We start from the raw sequence: 22343 nt of genomic DNA, 5'->3' as shown, positions 1-22343 counted from the left end.
AGTAAAAGAAGCAAATGAAAAACTAGACTCAGAATGTGAATTAGTAAAGAACAAGTAAGAAAAGGAACTTTTTTCATACGGGAAAAACAGGAACAGTGCTTTGGACAAAACATTTTCAGACTGAAAAGGATTGCTGTTACGAATCCTTTGATCAATCTTTAAATATAAAGAAGATTATGCAACTTGTACAGAAAGTTCCATTGGAGCAAATGGGAGAGAATTTACATCAATCACAATGATCTGAAATGCAAGGGAAACAAAGGGAAACCTAGACGCAATACAATGGGAAATAGAGAAGAACAAATATCCAAAATAAGGGAATTTTCAGTAGGAAATAACTTGAAGATTTCTCTGCCCAGTCACCCTTTCCACTGAATAGGACTGTTATTTAGAACCCTTTCGTACAGTTTGAATATAAGAAAGATCATGAATTGTGTACAAAACTTCTTTTGAAGGAAATCTGAGAGAATTGATATCAACTATAATATCACAAACAGTAAAAGAAGCAAATGGAAAACTAGACTCAGAATGTGAATTAGTAAAGAACAAGTAAGAAAAGGAATTGTTTTTTCATACAGGAATAACAGAAACAGTGCTTTGGACAAAACATTTTCAGACTGAAAAGGATTGCTGTTACGAATCCTTTGATCAATCTTTAAATATAAAGAAGATTATGCAACTTGTACAGAAAGTTCCATTGGAGCAAATGGGAGAGAATTTACATCAATCACAATGATCTGAAATGCAAGGGAAACAAAGGGAAACCTAGACGCAATACAATGGGAAATAGAGAAGAACAAATATCCAAAATAAGGGAATTTTCAGTAGGAAATAACTTGAAGATTTCTCTGCCCAGTCACCCTTTCCACTGAATAGGACTGTTATTTAGAACCCTTTCGTACAGTTTGAATATAAGAAAGATCATGAATTGTGTACAAAACTTCTTTTGAAGGAAATCTGAGAGAATTGATATCAACTATAATATCACAAACAGTAAAAGAAGCAAATGGAAAACTAGACTCAGAATGTGAATTAGTAAAGAACAAGTAAGAAAAGGAATTGTTTTTTCATACAGGAATAACAGGAACAGTGCTTTGGACAAAACATTTTCAGACTGAAAAGGATTGCTGTTACGAATCCTTTGATCAATCTTTAAATATAAAGAAGATTATGCAACTTGTACAGAAAGTTCCATTGGAGCAAATGGGAGAGAATTTACATCAATCACAATGATCTGAAATGCAAGGGAAACAAAGGGAAACCTAGACGCAATACAATGGGAAATAGAGAAGAACAAATATCCATAATAATGGAATTTTCAATAGGAAATAACTTGAAGATTTCTCTACCCAGTCACCCTTTCCACTGAATAGGACTGTTGTTAAGAACCCTTTCGTACAGTTTGAATATAAGGAAGATAATGAATTGTGTACAAAACTTCTTTTGAAGGAAATCCGAGAGAATTGATATCAACTATGATATCACAAACAGTAAAGGAAGCAAATGGAAAACTAATCTCAGAATGTGAATTAGTAAAGAACAAGTAAGAAAAGGAACTTTTTTCATACGGGAAAAACAGGAACAGTGCTTTGGACAAAACATTTTCAGACTGAAAAGGATGGCTGTTACGAATCCTTTGATCAATCTTTAAATATAAAGAAGATTATGCAACTTGTACAGAAAATTCCATTGGAGCAAATGGGAGAGAATTTACATCAATTACAACGATCTGAAATGCAAGGGAAACAAAGGGAAACCTAGACTGAATACAATGGGAAATCAGAGAAGAACAAATAACCAAAATAATGGAATTTTCAGTAGGAAATAACTTGAAGATTTCTCTGCCCAGTCACCCTTTCCACTGAATAGGACTGTTGTTAAGAACCCTTTCGTACAGTTTGAATATAAGAAAGATCATGAATTGTGTACAAAACTTCTTTTGAAGGAAATCTGAGAGAATTGATAATAACTATAATATCACAAACAGTAAAAGAAGCAAATGGAAAACTAGACTCAGAATGTGAATTAGTAAAGAACAAGTAAGAAAAGGAATTGTTTTTTCATACAGGAATAACAAGAACGGTGCTTTGGACAAAACATTTTCAGACTGAAAAGGATTGCTGTTACGAATCCTTTGATCAATCTTTAAATATAAAGAAGATTATGCAACTTGTACAGAAAGTTCCATTGGAGCAAATGGGAGAGAATTTACATCAATCACAATGATCTGAAATGCAAGGGAAACAAAGGGAAACCTAGACGCAATACAATGGGAAATAGAGAAGAACAAATATCCAAAATAATGGAATTTTCAATAGGAAATAACTTGAAGATTTCTCTACCCAGTCACCCTTTCCACTGAATAGGACTGTTGGTAAGAACCCTTTCGTACAGTTTGAATATAAGGAAGATAATGAATTGTGTACAAAACTTCTTTTGAAGGAAATCCGAGAGAATTGATATCAACTATGATATCACAAACAGTAAAAGAAGCAAATGGAAAACTAGACTCAGAATGTGAATTAGTAAAGAACAAGTAAGAAAAGGAACTGTTTTTTCATACAGGAATAACAGGAACAGTGCTTTGGACAAAACATTTTCAGACTCAAAAGGATGGCTGTTACGAATCCTTTGAGCAATCTTTAAATATAAAGAAGATTATTCAACTTGTACAGAAAATTCCATTGGAGCAAATGGGAGAGAATTTACATCAATTACAAGTATCTGAAATGCAAGGGAAACAAAGGGAAACCTAGACTGAATACAATGGGAAATAGAGAAGAACAAATAACCAAAATAATGGAATTTTCAGTAGGAAATAACTTGAAGATTTCTCTGCCCAGTCACCCTTTCAACTGAATAGGATTGTTATTTAGAACCCTTTCGTACAGTTTGAATATAAGGAACATCATGAATTGTGTACAAAACTTCTTTTGAAGAAAATCTGAGAGAATTGATATCAACTATAATATCACAAACAGTAAAAGAAGCAAATGGAAAACTAGACTCAGAATGTGAATTAGTAAAGAACAAGTAAGAAAAGGAATTGTTTTTTCATACAGGAATAACAGGAACAGTGCTTTGGACAAAACATTTTCAGACTGAAAAGGATGGCTGTTACGAATCCTTTGATCAATCTTTAAATATAAAGAAGATTATGCAACTTGTACAGAAAGTTCCATTGGAGCAAATGGGAGAGTATTTACATCAATCACTATGATCTGAAATGCAAAAGAAACAAAGGGAAACCTAGACGCAATACAATGGGAAATAGAGAAGAACAAATATCCAAAATAATGGAATTTTCAATAGGAAATAACTTGAAGATTTCTCTACCCAGTCACCCTTTCCACTGAATAGGACTGTTGTTAAGAACCCTTTCGTACAGTTTGAATATAAGGAAGATAATGAATTGTGTACAAAACTTCTTTTGAAGGAAATCCGAGAGAATTGATATCAACTATGATATCACAAACAGTAAAAGAAGCAAATGGAAAACTAGACTCAGAATGTGAATTAGTAAAGAACAAGTAAGAAAAGGAACTGTTTTTTCATACAGGAATAACAGGAACAGTGCTTTGGACAAAACATTTTCAGACTGAAAAGGATGGCTGTTACGAATCCTTTGATCAATCTTTAAATATAAAGAAGATTATGCAACTTGTACAGAAAATTCCATTGGAGCAAATTGGAGAGAATTTACATCAATCACAATGATCTAAAATGCAAGGGAAACAAAAGGAAACCTAGACGCAATACAATGGCAAATAGAGAAGAACAAATATCCAAAATAATGGAATTTTCAGTAGGAAATAACTTGAAGATTTCTCTGCCCAGTCACCCTTTCCACTGAATAGGACTGTTATTTAGAACCCTTTCGTACAGTTTGAACATAAGAAAGATCATGAATTGTGTACAAAACATCTTTTGAAGGAAATCCGAGAGAATTGATATCAACTATGATATCACAAACAGTAAAAAAAGCAAATGGAAAACTAGACTCAGAATGTGAATTAGTAAAGAACAAGTAAGAAAAGGAACTGTTTTTTCATACAGGAATAACAGGAACAGTGCTTTGGACAAAACATTTTCAGACTGAAAAGGATGGCTGTTACGAATCCTTTGATCAATCTTTAAATATAAAGAAGATTATGCAACTTGTACAGAAAATTCCATTGGAGCAAATGGGAGAGAATTTACATCAATTACAACGATCTGAAATGCAAGGGAAACAAAGGGAAACCTAGACTGAATACAATGGGAAATAGAGAAGAACAAATAACCAAAATAATGGAATTTTCAGTAGGAAATAACTTGAAGATTTCTCTGCCCAGTCACCCTTTCCACTGAATAGGACTGTTATTTAGAACCCTTTCGTACAGTTTGAATATAAGAAAGATCATGAATTGTGTACAAAACTTCTTTTGAAGGAAATCTGAGAGAATTGATATCAACTATAATATCACAAACAGTAAAAGAACAAATGGAAAACTAGACTCAGAATGTGAATTAGTAAAGAACAAGTAAGAAAAGGAATTGTTTTTTCATACAGGAATAACAGGAACAGTGCTTTGGACAAAACATTTTCAGACTGAAAAGGATGGCTGTTACGAATCCTTTGATCAATCTTTAAATATAAAGAAGATTATGCAACTTGTACAGAAAGTTCCATTGGAGCAAATGGGAGAGTATTTACATCAATCACTATGATCTGAAATGCAAGGGAAACAAAGGGAAACCTAGACGCAATACAATGGGAAATAGAGAAGAACAAATATCCAAAATAATGGAATTTTCAATAGGAAATAACTTGAAGATTTCTCTACCCAGTCACCCTTTCCACTGAATGGGACTGTTGTTAAGAACCCTTTCGTACAGTTTGAATATAAGGAAGATAATGAATTGTGTACAAAACTTCTTTTGAAGGAAATCCGAGAGAATTGATATCAACTATGATATCACAAACAATAAAAGAAGCAAATGGAAAACTAGACTCAGAATGTGAATTAGTAAAGAACAAGTAAGAAAAGGAACTGTTTTTTCATACAGGAATAACAGGAACAGTGCTTTGGACAAAACATTTTCAGACTCAAAAGGATGGCTGTTACGAATCCTTTGATCAATCTTTAAATATAAAGAAGATTATGCAACTTGTACAGAAAATTCCATTGGAGCAAATGGGAGAGAATTTACATCAATTACAAGTATCTGAAATGCAAGGGAAACAAAGGGAAACCTAGACTGAATACAATGGGAAATAGAGAAGAACAAATATCCAAAATAATGGAATTTTCAGTAGGAAATAACTTGAAGATTTCTCTACCCAGTCACCCTTTCCACTGAATAGGACTGTTATTTAGAACCCTTTCGTACTGTTTGAATATAAGGAAGATCATGAATTGTGTACAAAACTTCTTTTGAAGGAAATCTGACAGAATTGATATCAACTATAATATCACAAACAGTAAAAGAAGCAAATGGAAAACTAGACTCAGAATGTGAATTAGTAAAGAACAAGTAAGAAAAGGAATTGTTTTTTCATACAGGAATAACAGGAACAGTGCTTTGGACAAAACATTTTCAGACTGAAAAGGATAGCTGTTACGAATCCTTTGATCAATCTTTAAATATAAAGAAGATTATGCAACTTGTACAGAAAGTTCCATTGGAGCAAATGGGAGAGAATTTACATCAATCACAATGATCTGAAATGCAAGGGAAACAAAGGGAAACCTAGACGCAATACAATGGGAAATAGAGAAGAACAAATATCCAAAATAATGGAATTTTCAATAGGAAATAACTTGAAGATTTCTCTACCCAGTCACCCTTTCCACTGAATAGGACTGTTGTTAAGAACCCTTTCGTACACTTTGAATATAAGGAAGATAATGAATTGTGTACAAAACTTCTTTTGAAGGAAATCCGAGAGAATTGATATCAACTATGATATCACAAACAGTAAAGGAAGCAAATGGAAAACTAGACTCAGAATGTGAATTAGTAAAGAACAAGTAAGAAAAGGAACTGTTTTTTCATACAGGAATAACAGGAACAGTGCTTTGGACAAAACATTTTCAGACTGAAAAGGATGGCTGTTACGAATCCTTTGATCAATCTTTAAATATAAAGATGATTATGCAACTTGTACAGAAAATTCCATTGGAGCAAATGGGAGAGAATTTACATCAATTACAACGATCTGAAATGCAAGGGAAACAAAGGGAAACCTAGACTGAATACAATGGGAAATCAGAGAAGAACAAATAACCAAAATAATGGAATTTTCAGTAGGAAATAACTTGAAGATTTCTCTGCCCAGTCACCCTTTCCACTGAATAGGACTGTTATTTAGAACCCTTTCGTACAATTTGAATATAAGAAAGATCATGAATTGTGTACAAAACTTCTTTTGAAGGAAATCTGAGAGAATTGATATCAACTATAATATCACAAACAGTAAAAGAAGCAAATGGAAAACTAGACTCAGAATGTGAATTAGTAAAGAACAAGTAAGAAAAGGAATTGTTTTTTCATACAGGAATAACAGGAACAGTGCTTTGGACAAAACATTTTCAGACTGAAAAGGATTGCTGTTACGAATCCTTTGATCAATTTTTAAATATAAAGAAGATTATGCAACTTGTACAGAAAGTTCCATTGGAGCAAATGGGAGAGAATTTACATCAATCACAATGATCTGAAATGCAAGGGAAACAAAGGGAAACCTAGACGCAATACAATGGGAAATAGAGAAGAACAAATATCCAAAATAATGGTATTTTCAATAGGAAATAACTTGAAGATTTCTCTACCCAGTCACCCTTTCCACTGAATAGGACTGTTGTTAAGAACCCTTTCGTACAGTTTGAATATAAGGAAGATAATGAATTGTGTACAAAACTTCTTTTGAAGGAAATCCGAGAGAATTGATATCAACTATGATATCACAAACAGTAAAGGAAGCAAATGGAAAACTAGACTCAGAATGTGAATTAGTAAAGAACAAGTAAGAAAAGGAACTGTTTTTTCATACAGGAATAACAGGAACAGTGCTTTGGACAAAACATTTTCAGACTGAAAAGGATGGCTGTTACGAATCCTTTGATCAATCTTTAAATATAAAGAAGATTATGCAACTTGTACAGAAAATTCCATTGGAGCAAATGGGAGAGAATTTACATCAATTACAACGATCTGAAATGCAAGGGAAACAAAGGGAAACCTAGACTGAATACAATGGGAAATAGAGAAGAACAAATAACCAAAATAATGGAATTTTCAGTAGGAAATAACTTGAAGATTTCTCTGCCCAGTCACCCTTTCCACTGAATAGGACTGTTATTTAGAACCCTTTCGTACAGTTTGAATATAAGAAAGATCATGAATTGTGTACAAAACTTCTTTTGAAGGAAATCTGAGAGAATTGATATCAACTATAATATCACAAACAGTAAAAGAAGCAAATGGAAAACTAGACTCAGAATGTGAATTAGTAAAGAACAAGTAAGAAAAGGAACTGTTTTTTCATACAGGAATAACAGGAACAGTGCTTTGGACAAAACATTTTCAGACTGAAAAGGATAGCTGTTACGAATCCTTTGATCAATCTTTAAATATAAAGAAGATTATGCAACTTGTACAGAAAGTTCCATTGGAGCAAATGGGAGAGAATTTACATCAATCACAATGATCTGAAATGCAAGGGAAACAAAGGGAAACCTAGACGCAATACAATGGGAAATAGAGAAGAACAAATATCCAAAATAATGGAATTTTCAATAGGAAATAACTTGAAGATTTCTCTACCCAGTCACCCTTTCCACTGAATAGGACTGTTGTTAAGAACCCTTTCGTACAGTTTGAATATAAGGAAGATAATGAATTGTGTACAAAACTTCTTTTGAAGGAAATCCGAGAGAATTGATATCAACTATGATATCACAAACAGTAAAGGAAGCAAATGGAAAACTAGACTCAGAATGTGAATTAGTAAAGAACAAGTAAGAAAAGGAACTGTTTTTTCATACAGGAATAACAGGAACAGTGCTTTGGACAAAACATTTTCAGACTGAAAAGGATGGCTGTTACGAATCCTTTGATCAATCTTTAAATATAAAGAAGATTATGCAACTTGTACAGAAAATTCCATTGGAGCAAATGGGAGAGAATTTACATCAATTACAACGATCTGAAATGCAAGGGAAACAAAGGGAAACCTAGACTGAATACAATGGGAAATACAGAAGAACAAATAACCAAAATAATGGAATTTTCAGTAGCAAATAACTTGAAGATTTCTCTGCCCAGTCACCCTTTCCACTGAATAGGACTGTTATTTAGAACCCTTTCGTACAGTTTGAATATAAGAAAGATCATGAATTGTGTACAAAATTTCTTTTGAAGGAAATCTGAGAGAATTGATATCAACTATAATATCACAAACAGTAAAAGAAGCAAATGGAAAACTAGACTCAGAATGTGAATTAGTAAAGAACAAGTAAGAAAAGGAATTGTTTTTTCATACAGGAATAACAGGAACAGTGCTTTGGACAAAACATTTTCAGACTGAAAAGGATTGCTGTTACGAATCCTTTGATCAATCTTTAAATATAAAGAAGATTATGCAACTTGTACAGAAAGTTCCATTGGAGCAAATGGGAGAGAATTTACATCAATCACAATGATCTGAAATGCAAGGGAAACAAAGGGAAACCTAGACGCAATACAATGGGAAATAGAGAAGAACAAATATCCAAAATAATGGAATTTTCAATAGGAAATAACTTGAAGATTTCTCTACCCAGTCACCCTTTCCACTGAATAGGACTGTTGTTAAGAACCCTTTCGTACACTTTGAATATAAGGAAGATAATGAATTGTGTACAAAACTTCTTTTGAAGGAAATCCGAGAGAATTGATATCAACTATGATATCACAAACAGTTAAGGAAGCAAATGGAAAACTAGACTCAGAATGTGAATTAGTAAAGAACAAGTAAGAAAAGGAACTGTTTTTTCATACAGGAATAACAGGAACAGTGCTTTGGACAAAACATTTTCAGACTGAAAAGGATGGCTGTTACGAATCCTTTGATCAATCTTTAAATATAAAGATGATTATGCAACTTGTACAGAAAATTCCATTGGAGCAAATGGGAGAGAATTTACATCAATTACAACGATCTGAAATGCAAGGGAAACAAAGGGAAACCTAGACTGAATACAATGGGAAATCAGAGAAGAACAAATAACCAAAATAATGTAATTTTCAGTAGGAAATAACTTGAAGATTTCTCTGCCCAGTCACCCTTTCCACTGAATAGGACTGTTATTTAGAACCCTTTCGTACAGTTTGAATATAAGAAAGATCATGAATTGTGTACAAAACTTCTTTTGAAGGAAATCTGAGAGAATTGATATCAACTATAATATCACAAACAGTAAAAGAAGCAAATGGAAAACTAGACTCAGAATGTGAATTAGTAAAGAACAAGTAAGAAAAGGAATTGTTTTTTCATACAGGAATAACAGGAACAGTGCTTTGGACAAAACATTTTCAGACTGAAAAGGATTGCTGTTACGAATCCTTTTATCAATCTTTAAATATAAAGAAGATTATGCAACTTGTACAGAAAGTTCCATTGGAGCAAATGGGAGAGAATTTACATCAATCACAATGATCTGAAATGCAAGGGAAACAAAGGGAAACCTAGACGCAATACAATGGGAAATAGAGAAGAACAAATATCCAAAATAATGGAATTTTCAATAGGAAATAACTGGAAGATTTCTCTACCCAGTCACCCTTTCCACTGAATAGGACTGTTGTTAAGAACCCTTTCGTACAGTTTGAATATAAGGAAGATAATGAATTGTGTACAAAACTTCTTTTGAAGGAAATCCGAGAGAATTGATATCAACTATGATATCACAAACAGTAAAGAAAGCAAATGGAAAACTAGACTCAGAATGTGAATTAGTAAAGAACAAGTAAGAAAAGGAACTGTTTTTTCATACAGGAATAACAGGAACAGTGCTTTGGACAAAACATTTTCAGACTGAAAAGGATGGCTGTTACGAATCCTTTGATCAATCTTTAAATAGAAAGAAGATTATGCAACTTGTACAGAAAGTTCCATTGGAGCAAATGGGAGAGAATTTACATCAATCACAATGATCTGAAATGCAAGGGAAACAAAGGGAAACCTAGACGCAATACAATGGGAAATAGAGAAGAACAAATATCCAAAATAATGGAATTTTCAATAGGAAATAACTTGAAGATTTCTCTACCCAGTCACCCTTTCCACTGAATAGGACTGTTGTTAAGAACCCTTTCGTACAGTTTGAATATAAGGAAGATAATGAATTGTGTACAAAACTTCTTTTGAAGGAAATCCGAGAGAATTGATATCAACTATGATATCACAAACAGTAAAGGAAGCAAATGGAAAACTAGACTCAGAATGTGAATTAGTAAAGAACAAGTAAGAAAAGGAACTGTTTTTTCATACAGGAATAACAGGAACAGTGCTTTGGACAAAACATTTTCAGACTGAAAAGGATGGCTGTTACGAATCCTTTGATCAATCTTTAAATATAAAGAAGATTATGCAACTTGTACAGAAAATTCCATTGGAGCAAATGGGAGAGAATTTACATCAATCACAATGATCTGAAATGCAAGGGAAACAAAGGGAAACCTAGACGCAATACAATGGGAAATAGAGAAGAACAAATATCCAAAATAATGGAATTTTCAATAGGAAATAACTTGAAGATTTCTCTACCCAGTCACCCTTTCCACTGAATAGGACTGTTGTTAAGAACCCTTTCGTACAGTTTGAATATAAGGAAGATAATGAATTGTGTACAAAACTTCTTTTGAAGGAAATCCGAGAGAATTGATATCAACTATGATATCACAAACAGTAAAGGAAGCAAATGGAAAACTAGACTCAGAATGTGAATTAGTAAAGAACAAGTAAGAAAAGGAACTGTTTTTTCATACAGGAATAACAGGAACAGTGCTTTGGACAAAACATTTTCAGACTGAAAAGGATGGCTGTTACGAATCCTTTGATCAATCTTTAAATATAAAGAAGATTATGCAACTTGTACAGAAAATTCCATTGGAGCAAATGGGAGAGAATTTACATCAATTACAACGATCTGAAATGCAAGGGAAACAAAGGGAAACCTAGACTGAATACAATGGGAAATCAGAGAAGAACAAATAACCAAAATAATGGAATTTTCAGTAGGAAATAACTTGAAGATTTCTCTGCCCAGTCACCCTTTCCACTGAATAGGACTGTTATTTAGAACCCTTTCGTACAGTTTGAATATAAGAAAGATCATGAATTGTGTACAAAACTTCTTTTGAAGGAAATCTGAGAGAATTGATATCAACTATAATATCACAAACAGTAAAAGAAGCAAATGGAAAACTAGACTCAGAATGTGAATTAGTAAAGAACAAGTAAGAAAAGGAATTGTTTTTTCATACAGGAATAACAGAAACAGTGCTTTGGACAAAACATTTTCAGACTGAAAAGGATTGCTGTTACGAATCCTTTGATCAATCTTTAAATATAAAGAAGATTATGCAACTTGTACAGAAAGTTCCATTGGAGCAAATGGGAGAGAATTTACATCAATCACAATGATCTGAAATGCAAGGGAAACAAAGGGAAACCTAGACGCAATACAATGGGAAATAGAGAAGAACAAATATCCAAAATAATGGAATTTTCAATAGGAAATAACTTGAAGATTTCTCTACCCAGTCACCCTTTCCACTGAATAGGACTGTTGTTAAGAACCCTTTCGTACAGTTTGAATATAAGGAAGATAATGAATTGTGTACAAAACTTCTTTTGAAGGAAATCCGAGAGAATTGATATCAACTATGATATCACAAACAGTAAAGGAAGCAAATGGAAAACTAGACTCAGAATGTGAATTAGTAAAGAACAAGTAAGAAAAGGAACTGTTTTTTCATACAGGAATAACAGAAACAGTGCTTTGGACAAAACATTTTCAGACTGAAAAGGATGGCTGTTACGAATCCTTTGATCAATCTTTAAATATAAAGAAGATTATGCAACTTGTACAGAAAATTCCATTGGAGCAAATGGGAGAGAATTTACATCAATTACAACGATCTGAAATGCAAGGGAAACAAAGGGAAACCTAGACGCAATACAATGGGAAATAGAGAAGAACAAATATCCAAAATAATGGAATTTTCAATAGGAAATAACTTGAAGATTTCTCTACCCAGTCACCCTTTCCACTGAATAGGACTGTTGTTAAGAACCCTTTCGTACAGTTTGAATATAAGGAAGATAATGTATTGTGTACAAAACTTCTTTTGAAGGAAATCCGAAAGAATTGATATCAACTATAATATCACAAACAGTAAAAGAAGCAAATGGAAAACTAGACTCAGAATGTGAATTAGTAAAGAACAAGTAAGAAAAGGAATTGTTTTTTCATACAGGAATAACAGAAACAGTGCTTTGGACAAAACATTTTCAGACTGAAAAGGATTGCTGTTACGAATCCTTTGATCAATCTTTAAATATAAAGAAGATTATGCAACTTGTACAGAAAGTTCCATTGGAGCAAATGGGAGAGAATTTACATCAATCACAATGATCTGAAATGCAAGGGAAACAAAGGGAAACCTAGACGCAATACAATGGGAAATAGAGAAGAACAAATATCCAAAATAATGGAATTTTCAATAGGAAATAACTTGAAGATTTCTCTACCCAGTCACCCTTTCCACTGAATAGGACTGTTGTTAAGAACCCTTTCGTACAGTTTGAATATAAGAAAGATCATGAATTGTGTACAAAACTTCTTTTGAAGGAAATCCGAGAGAATTGATATCAACTATAATATCACAAACAGTAAAAGAAGCAAATGAAAAACTAGACTCAGAATGTGAATTAGTAAAGAACAAGTAAGAAAAGGAACTTTTTTCATACGGGAAAAACAGGAACAGTGCTTTGGACAAAACATTTTCAGACTGAAAAGGATTGCTGTTACGAATCCTTTGATCAATCTTTAAATATAAAGAAGATTATGCAACTTGTACAGAAAGTTCCATTGGAGCAAATGGGAGAGAATTTACATCAATCACAATGATCTGAAATGCAAGGGAAACAAAGGGAAACCTAGACGCAATACAATGGGAAATAGAGAAGAACAAATATCCAAAATAAGGGAATTTTCAGTAGGAAATAACTTGAAGATTTCTCTGCCCAGTCACCCTTTCCACTGAATAGGACTGTTATTTAGAACCCTTTCGTACAGTTTGAATATAAGAAAGATCATGAATTGTGTACAAAACTTCTTTTGAAGGAAATCTGAGAGAATTGATATCAACTATAATATCACAAACAGTAAAAGAAGCAAATGGAAAACTAGACTCAGAATGTGAATTAGTAAAGAACAAGTAAGAAAAGGAATTGTTTTTTCATACAGGAATAACAGGAACAGTGCTTTGGACAAAACATTTTCAGACTGAAAATGATTGCTGTTACGAATCCTTTGATCAATCTTTAAATATAAAGAAGATTATGCAACTTGTACAGAAAGTTCCATTGGAGCAAATGGGAGAGAATTTACATCAATCACAATGATCTGAAATGCAAGGGAAACAAAGGGAAACCTAGACGCAATACAATGGGAAATAGAGAAGAACAAATATCCATAATAATGGAATTTTCAATAGGAAATAACTTGAAGATTTCTCTACCCAGTCACCCTTTCCACTGAATAGGACTGTTGTTAAGAACCCTTTCGTACAGTTTGAATATAAGGAAGATAATGAATTGTGTACAAAACTTCTTTTGAAGGAAATCCGAGAGAATTGATATCAACTATGATATCACAAACAGTAAAGGAAGCAAATGGAAAACTAGACTCAGAATGTGAATTAGTAAAGAACAAGTAAGAAAAGGAACTGTTTTTTCATACAGGAATAACAGGAACAGTGCTTTGGACAAAACATTTTCAGACTGAAAAGAATGGCTGTTACGAATACTTTGATCAATCTTTAAATATAAAGAAGATTATGCAACTTGTACAGAAAATTCCATTGGAGCAAATGGGAGAGAATTTACATCAATTACAACGATCTGAAATGCAAGGGAAACAAAGGGAAACCTAGACTGAATACAATGGGAAATCAGAGAAGAACAAATAACCAAAATAATGGAATTTTCAGTAGGAAATAACTTGAAGATTTCTCTGCCCAGTCACCCTTTCCACTGAATAGGACTGTTATTTAGAACCCTTTCGTACAGTTTGAATATAAGAAAGATCATGAATTGTGTACAAAACTTCTTTTGAAGGAAATCTGAGAGAATTGATATCAACTATAATATCACAAACAGTAAAAGAAGCAAATGGAAAACTAGACTCAGAATGTGAATTAGTAAAGAATAAGTAAGAAAAGGAATTGTTTTTTCATACAGGAATAACAGGAACAGTGCTTTGGACAAAACATTTTCAGACTGAAAAGGATTGCTGTTACGAATCCTTTGATCAATCTTTAAATATAAAGAAGATTATGCAACTTGTACAGAAAGTTCCATTGGAGCAAATGGGAGAGAATTTACATCAATCACAATGATCTGAAATGCAAGGGAAACAAAGGGAAACCTAGACTGAATACAATGGGAAATCAGAGAAGAACAAATAACCAAAATAATGGAATTTTCAGTAGGAAATAACTTGAAGATTTCTCTGCCCAGTCACCCTTTCCACTGAATAGGACTGTTATTTAGAACCCTTTCGTACAGTTTGAATATAATAAAGATCATGAATTGTGTACAAAACTTCTTTTGAAGGAAATCTGAGAGAATTGATATCAACTATAATATCACAAACAGTAAAAGAAGCAAATGGAAAACTAGACTCAGAATGTGAATTAGTAAAGAACAAGTAAGAAAAGGAATTGTTTTTTCATACAAGAATAACAGGAACAGTGCTTTGGACAAAACATTTTCAGACTGAAAAGGATTGCTGTTACGAATCCTTTGATCAATTTTTAAATATAAAGAAGATTATGCAACTTGTACAGAAAGTTCCATTGGAGCAAATGGGAGAGAATTTACATCAATCACAATGATCTGAAATGCAAGGGAAACAAAGGGAAACCTAGACGCAATACAATGGGAAATAGAGAAGAACAAATATCCAAAATAATGGTATTTTCAATAGGAAATAACTTGAAGATTTCTCTACCCAGTCACCCTTTCCACTGAATAGGACTGTTGTTAAGAACCCTTTCGTACAGTTTGAATATAAGGAAGATAATGAATTGTGTACAAAACTTCTTTTGAAGGAAATCCGAGAGAATTGATATCAACTATGATATCACAAACAGTAAAGGAAGCAAATGGAAAACTAGACTCAGAATGTGAATTAGTAAAGAACAAGTAAGAAAAGGAACTGTTTTTTCATACAGGAATAACAGGAACAGTGCTTTGGACAAAACATTTTCAGACTGAAAAGGATGGCTGTTACGAATCCTTTGATCAATCTTTAAATATAAAGAAGATTATGCAACTTGTACAGAAAATTCCATTGGAGCAAATGGGAGAGAATTTACATCAATTACAACGATCTGAAATGCAAGGGAAACAAAGGGAAACCTAGACTGAATACAATGGGAAATAGAGAAGAACAAATAACCAAAATAATGGAATTTTCAGTAGGAAATAACTTGAAGATTTCTCTGCCCAGTCACACTTTCCACTGAATAGGACTGTTATTTAGAACCCTTTCGTACAGTTTGAATATAAGAAAGATCATGAATTGTGTACAAAACTTCTTTTGAAGGAAATCTGAGAGAATTGATATCAACTATAATATCACAAACAGTAAAAGAAGCAAATGGAAAACTAGACTCAGAATGTGAATTAGTAAAGAACAAGTAAGAAAAGGAATTGTTTTTTCATACAGGAATAACAGGAACAGTGCTTTGGACAAAACATTTTCAGACTGAAAAGGATAGCTGTTACGAATCCTTTGATCAATCTTTAAATATAAAGAAGATTATGCAACTTGTACAGAAAGTTCCATTGGAGCAAATGGGAGAGAATTTACATCAATCACAATGATCTGAAATGCAAGGGAAACAAAGGGAAACCTAGACGCAATACAATGGGAAATAGAGAAGAACAAATATCCAAAATAATGGAATTTTCAATAGGAAATAACTTGAAGATTTCTCTACCCAGTCACCCTTTCCACTGAATAGGACTGTTGTTAAGAACCCTTTCGTACAGTTTGAATATAAGGAAGATAATGAATTGTGTACAAAACTTCTTTTGAAGGAAATCCGAGAGAATTGATATCAACTATGATATCACAAACAGTAAAGGAAGCAAATGGAAAACTAGACTCAGAATGTGAATTAGTAAAGAACAAGTAAGAAAAGGAACTGTTTTTTCATACAGGAATAACAGGAACAGTGCTTTGGACAAAACATTTTCAGACTGAAAAGGATGGCTGTTACGAATCCTTTGATCAATCTTTAAATATAAAGAAGATTATGCAACTTGTACAGAAAATTCCATTGGAGCAAATGGGAGAGAATTTACATCAATTACAACGATCTGAAATGCAAGGGAAACAAAGGGAAACCTAGACTGAATACAATGGGAAATAGAGAAGAACAAATAACCAAAATAATGGAATTTTCAGTAGGAAATAACTTGAAGATTTCTCTGCCCAGTCACCCTTTCCACTGAATAGGACTGTTATTTAGAACCCTTTCGTACAGTTTGAATATAAGAAAGTTCATGAATTGTGTACAAAATTTCTTTTGAAGGAAATCTGAGAGAATTGATATCAACTATAATATCACAAACAGTAAAGGAAGAAAATGGAAAACTAGACTCAGAATGTGAATTAGTAAAGAACAAGAAAGAAAAGGAACTGTTTTTTCATACAGGAATAACAGGAACAGTGCTTTGGACAAAACATTTTCAGACTGAAAAGGATGGCTGTTACGAATCCTTTGATCAATCTTTAAATATAAAGAAGATTATGCAACTTGTACAGAAAATTCCATTGGAGCAAATGGGAGAGAATTTACATCAATCACAATGATCTGAAATGCAAGGGAAACAAAGGGAAACCTAGACGCAATACAATGGGAAATAGAGAAGAACAAATATCCAAAATAATGGAATTTTCAATAGGAAATAACTTGAAGATTTCTCTACCCAGTCACCCTTTCCACTGAATAGGACTGTTGTTAAGAACCCTTTCGTACAGTTTGAATATAAGGAAGATAATGAATTGTGTACAAAACTTCTTTTGAAGGAAATCCGAGAGAATTGATATCAACTATGATATCACAAACAGTAAAGGAAGCAAATGGAAAACTAGACTCAGAATGTGAATTAGTAAAGAACAAGTAAGAAAAGGAACTGTTTTTTCATACAGGAATAACAGGAACAGTGCTTTGGACAAAACATTTTCAGACTGAAAAGGATGGCTGTTACGAATCCTTTGATCAATCTTTAAATATAAAGAAGATTATGCAACTTGTACAGAAAATTCCATTGGAGCAAATGGGAGAGAATTTACATCAATTACAACGATCTGAAATGCAAGGGAAACAAAGGGAAACCTAGACTGAATACAATGGGAAATCAGAGAAGAACAAATAACCAAAATAATGGAATTTTCAGTAGGAAATAACTTGAAGATTTCTCTGCCCAGTCACCCTTTCCACTGAATAGGACTGTTATTTAGAACCCTTTCGTACAGTTTGAATATAAGAAAGATCATGAATTGTGTACAAAACTTCTTTTGAAGGAAATCTGAGAGAATTGATATCAACTATAATATCACAAACAGTAAAAGAAGCAAATGGAAAACTAGACTCAGAATGTGAATTAGTAAAGAACAAGTAAGAAAAGGAATTGTTTTTTCATACAGGAATAACAGGAACAGTGCTTTGGACAAAACATTTTCAGACTGAAAAGGATTGCTGTTACGAATCCTTTGATCAATCTTTAAATATAAAGAAGATTATGCAACTTGTACAGAAAGTTCCATTGGAGCAAATGGGAGAGAATTTACATCAATCACAATGATCTGAAATGCAAGGGAAACAAAGGGAAACCTAGACGCAATACAATGGGAAATAGAGAAGAACAAATATCCAAAATAATGGAATTTTCAATAGGAAATAACTTGAAGATTTCTCTACCCAGTCACCCTTTCCACTGAATAGGACTGTTGTTAAGAACCCTTTCGTACAGTTTGAATATAAGGACTATAATGAATTGTGTACAAAACTTCTTTTGAAGGAAATCCGAGAGAATTGATATCAACTATGATATCACAAACAGTAAAGGAAGCAAATGGAAAACTAGACTCAGAATGTGAATTAGTAAAGAACAAGTAAGAAAAGGAACTGTTTTTTCATACGGGAATAACAGAAACAGTGCTTTGGACAAAACATTTTCAGACTGAAAAGGATGGCTGTTACGAATCCTTTGATCAATCTTTAAATATAAAGAAGATTATGCAACTTGTACAGAAAATTCCATTGGAGCAAATGGGAGAGAATTTACATCAATTACAACGATCTGAAATGCAAGGGAAACAAAGGGAAACCTAGACGCAATACAATGGGAAATAGAGAAGAACAAATATCCAAAATAATGGAATTTTCAATAGGAAATAACTTGAAGATTTCTCTACCCAGTCACCCTTTCCACTGAATAGGACTGTTGTTAAGAACCCTTTCGTACAGTTTGAATATAAGGAAGATAATGTATTGTGTACAAAACTTCTTTTGAAGGAAATCCGAAAGAATTGATATCAACTATAATATCACAAACAGTAAAAGAAGCAAATGGAAAACTAGACTCAGAATGTGAATTAGTAAAGAACAAGTAAGAAAAGGAATTGTTTTTTCATACAGGAATAACAGAAACAGTGCTTTGGACAAAACATTTTCAGACTGAAAAGGATTGCTGTTACGAATCCTTTGATCAATCTTTAAATATAAAGAAGATTATGCAACTTGTACAGAAAGTTCCATTGGAGCAAATGGGAGAGAATTTACATCAATCACAATGATCTGAAATGCAAGGGAAACAAAGGGAAACCTAGACGCAATACAATGGGAAATAGAGAAGAACAAATATCCAAAATAAGGGAATTTTCAGTAGGAAATAACTTGAAGATTTCTCTGCCCAGTCACCCTTTCCACTGAATAGGACTGTTATTTAGAACCCTTTCGTACAGTTTGAATATAAGAAAGATCATGAATTGTGTACAAAACTTCTTTTGAAGGAAATCTGAGAGAATTGATATCAACTATAATATCACAAACAGTAAAAGAAGCAAATGGAAAACTAGACTCAGAATGTGAATTAGTAAAGAACAAGTAAGAAAAGGAATTGTTTTTTCATACAGGAATAACAGGAACAGTGCTTTGGACAAAACATTTTCAGACTGAAAAGGATTGCTGTTACGAATCCTTTGATCAATCTTTAAATATAAAGAAGATTATGCAACTTGTACAGAAAGTTCCATTGGAGCAAATGGGAGAGAATTTACATCAATCACAATGATCTGAAATGCAAGGGAAACAAAGGGAAACCTAGACGCAATACAATGGGAAATAGAGAAGAACAAATATCCATAATAATGGAATTTTCAATAGGAAATAACTTGAAGATTTCTCTACCCAGTCACCCTTTCCACTGAATAGGACTGTTGTTAAGAACCCTTTCGTACAGTTTGAATATAAGGAAGATAATGAATTGTGTACAAAACTTCTTTTGAAGGAAATCCGAGAGAATTGATATCAACTATGATATCACAAACAGTAAAGGAAGCAAATGGAAAACTAGACTCAGAATGTGAATTAGTAAAGAACAAGTAAGAAAAGGATCTGTTTTTTCATACAGGAATAACAGAAACAGTGCTTTGGACAAAACATTTTCAGACTGAAAAGAATGGCTGTTACGAATACTTTGATCAATCTTTAAATATAAAGAAGATTATGCAACTTGTACAGAAAATTCCATTGGAGCAAATGGGAGAGAATTTACATCAATTACAACGATCTGAAATGCAAGGGAAACAAAGGGAAACCTAGACTGAATACAATGGGAAATCAGAGAAGAACAAATAACCAAAATAATGGAATTTTCAGTAGGAAATAACTTGAAGATTTCTCTGCCCAGTCACCCTTTCCACTGAATAGGACTGTTATTTAGAACCCTTTCGTACAGTTTGAATATAAGAAAGATCATGAATTGTGTACAAAACTTCTTTTGAAGGAAATCTGAGAGAATTGATATCAACTATAATATCACAAACAGTAAAAGAAGCAAATGGAAAACTAGACTCAGAATGTGAATTAGTAAAGAACAAGTAAGAAAAGGAATTGTTTTTTCATACAGGAATAACAGGAACAGTGCTTTGGACAAAACATTTTCAGACTGAAAAGGATTGCTGTTACGAATCCTTTGATCAATCTTTAAATATAAAGAAGATTATGCAACTTGTACAGAAAGTTCCATTGGAGCAAATGGGAGAGAATTTACATCAATCACAATGATCTGAAATGAAAGGGAAACAAAGGGAAACCTAGACGCAATACAATGGGAAATAGAGAAGAACAAATATCCAAAATAATGGAATTTTCAATAGGAAATAACTTGAAGATTTCTCTACCCAGTCACCCTTTCCACTGAATAGGACTGTTGTTAAGAACCCTTTCGTACACTTTGAATATAAGGAAGATAATGAATTGTGTACAAAACTTCTTTTGAAGGAAATCCGAGAGAATTGATATCAACTATGATATCACAAACAGTAAAGGAAGCAAATGGAAAACTAATCTCAGAATGTGAATTAGTAAAGAACAAGTAAGAAAAGGAACTTTTTTCATACGGGAAAAACAGGAACAGTGCTTTGGACAAAACATTTTCAGACTGAAAAGGATGGCTGTTACGAATCCTTTGATCAATCTTTAAATATAAAGAAGATTATGCAACTTGTACAGAAAATTCCATTGGAGCAAATGGGAGAGAATTTACATCAATTACAACGATCTGAAATGCAAGGGAAACAAAGGGAAACCTAGACTGAATACAATGGGAAATCAGAGAAGAACAAATAACCAAAATAATGGAATTTTCAGTAGGAAATAACTTGAAGATTTCTCTGCCCAGTCACCCTTTCCACTGAATAGGACTGTTGTTAAGAACCCTTTCGGACAGTTTGAATATAAGGAAGATAATGAATTGTGTACAAAACTTCTTTTGAAGGAAATCCGAGAGAATTGATATCAACTATAATATCACAAACAGTAAAAGAAGCAAATGAAAAACTAGACTCAGAATGTGAATTAGTAAAGAACAAGTAAGAAAAGGAACTGTTTTTTCATACGGGAAAAACAGGAACAGTGCTTTGGACAAAACATTTTCAGACTGAAAAGGATGGCTGTTACGAATCCTTTGATCAATCTTTAAATATAAAGAAGATTATGCAACTTGTACAGAAAGTTCCATTGGAGCAAATGGGAGAGAATTTACATCAATCACAATGATCTGAAATGCAAGGGAAACAAAGGGAAACCTAGACGCAATACAATGGGAAATAGAGAAGAACAAATATCAAAAATAATGGAATTTTCAATAGGAAATAACTTGAAGATTTCTCTACCCAGTCACCCTTTCCACTGAATAGGACTGTTGTTAAGAACCCTTTCGTACAGTTTGAATATAAGGAAGATAATGTATTGTGTACAAAACTTCTTTTGAAGGAAATCCGAAAGAATTGATATCAACTATAATATCACAAACAGTAAAAGAAGCAAATGGAAAACTAGACTCAGAATGTGAATTAGTAAAGAACAAGTAAGAAAAGGAATTGTTTTTTCATACAGGAATAACAGAAACAGTGCTTTGGACAAAACATTTTCAGACTGAAAAGGATTGCTGTTACGAATCCTTTGATCAATCTTAAAATATAAAGAAGATTATGCAACTTGTACAGAAAGTTCCATTGGAGCAAATGGGAGAGAATTTACATCAATCACAATGATCTGAAATGCAAGGGAAACAAAGGGAAACCTAGACGCAATACAATGGGAAATAGAGAAGAACAAATATCCAAAATAATGGAATTTTCAAAAGGAAATAACTTGAAGATTTCTCTACCCAGTCACCCTTTCCACTGAATAGGACTGTTGTTAAGAACCCTTTCGTACAGTTTGAATATAAGAAAGATCATGAATTGTGTACAAAACTTCTTTTGAAGGAAATCCGAGAGAATTGA

This window comes from Sminthopsis crassicaudata, chromosome 6 (assembly GCF_048593235.1).
Source record: "Sminthopsis crassicaudata isolate SCR6 chromosome 6, ASM4859323v1, whole genome shotgun sequence".
NCBI lineage: Eukaryota > Metazoa > Chordata > Mammalia > Dasyuromorphia > Dasyuridae > Sminthopsis > Sminthopsis crassicaudata.
The sequence above is the reverse complement of the archived record's forward strand: the minus strand, read 5'-3'. Positions refer to the sequence as shown.